Below are 1,689 nucleotides of genomic sequence, written 5' to 3'. Positions count from 1 at the left end.
TTTGGTAGCATTAAGGAAGACACTGAAGAACATCACCTTAGAGATTATCCTGAACTACATGGGAAAACTGAAGTGATTAAAATCATAAATGACTGCATCAGTGGCAAGAAGAAAGGCTTTGTTTTTGTGACCTTTGATGACCATGACTCTATGGCTAAGGCTGTCATTCAGAAATACCATACTGTGAACAGTCACAACGGTGAAGTAAGGAAAATCTTGTTGAAGCAAGAGATGGCCAGTGCTTCAACCACCCGAAGAGGTATAAGTGATTCTAAAAACTTTGGTAGTGCCCGCACAAGTGTTTTGGTGGCAACGACAACTTGAATTGTGGAAGAATTTTCAGTGATCATGGTAGCTTTGGTGGTAGCAAGGTGTTGGTGGATATGGAGGCAGTGGAGATGTCTTACAATGGGCTTGGCAGTGATGGAAGCAATTTTGGACGATGTAAAAGCTACAATGATGGCCAGCACCGCGGCTCACTAGGCTAATCCTCTGCCTGTGTTGTCGGCACCCCAGGTTCTAGTCCCGGTTGGGGCGCCGGATTCTGTCCCGGCTGCTCCTCTTCCAGGCCAGCTCTCTGCTGTGGCCCGGGGGTACAGTGGAGGATGGCCCAAGTCTTTGGGCCCTGCACCCCATGGGAGACCAGGAGAAGCACCTGACTCCTGGCTTTGGATCGGTGCAGCGCTGGCCATAGCTGCCATTTGGGGAGTGAACCAATGGAAGGAAGACCTTTCTCTCTGTCTCTTTCTCTCTCTCACTGTCTAACTCTGCCTGTCAAAAAAAAAAAAAAAAAAAAAGAAAAGAAAAGAAAAGAAAAAGCTACAATGATTTTGTCAGTTTCAGCAATTTCCAAATGTTGTTTGTTTATTTATTTATTTATTTATATTTCAGCAAGTTTAATACATTCAAGAGTATTTATTTACTAGAACAACATTTTTTTGGGGGGAGCAAAAAGTTTATTTTAATTTCATACTTCAAATTCATGTTATGTACATAAAGTACTACATAAAATTTGTCTTTAGGTTATTCAAATATTTGAGTTGGGCATTAATTTATCTGGTATATCTGAGGAAATAAAACTTGATCACTCTCTTTATGAACATGAAATAAAATGAAAATAAAAAACAATGCATTCTCCTGGCTCCTGGCTTCAGATCGGTGCAGCTCCAGCTGTTGCGGCCAATTGGGGAGTGGGCTGGCAGATGAAGGGCCTCTCTCTCTGCCTCTCCTTCTCTCTCTATGTAATGCTGACTTTCAGGTAAAATAAATAAGTCTTTAAAAAAAGAAAAAACAGGGCATTAACATTCAGAATTCTTAAGTTGATCAACAGAGTAACTGGCTTAATTTTAAGAGTTTTATTTAGAATTTACCTTTCAAGTTGGTAAAACATACCTAGGTATTAAATGCAAGAAATGCCTTTTTTACATAGGTGGTCTCCTGGATTTTACATAGGTGGTCTCCTGGCTGCTCACTGAATTTGGCTTCAGCATAGCTCTGATTAGCTTGTGGCTTAAAAAGTAAGCTCTAGGACTTGACAAGTTCAAGTCCCAGTTTTGATTATTTGGGAAGTTTTTGTTCTTCCATCCATGTTGCATGGCCTGCCATGTGGCTGCTGAAGAGTTGTAACTGTGTCCTCTTTCTTTCTTTCTTTCTTTTTTTTTTTTTTTTTGACAGGCAGAGTGGATAGTG

The sequence above is a fragment of the Lepus europaeus genome, chromosome X (assembly GCF_033115175.1).
Source record: "Lepus europaeus isolate LE1 chromosome X, mLepTim1.pri, whole genome shotgun sequence".
Classification (NCBI taxonomy): Eukaryota; Metazoa; Chordata; class Mammalia; order Lagomorpha; family Leporidae; genus Lepus; species Lepus europaeus.
The sequence above is the reverse complement of the archived record's forward strand: the minus strand, read 5'-3'. Positions refer to the sequence as shown.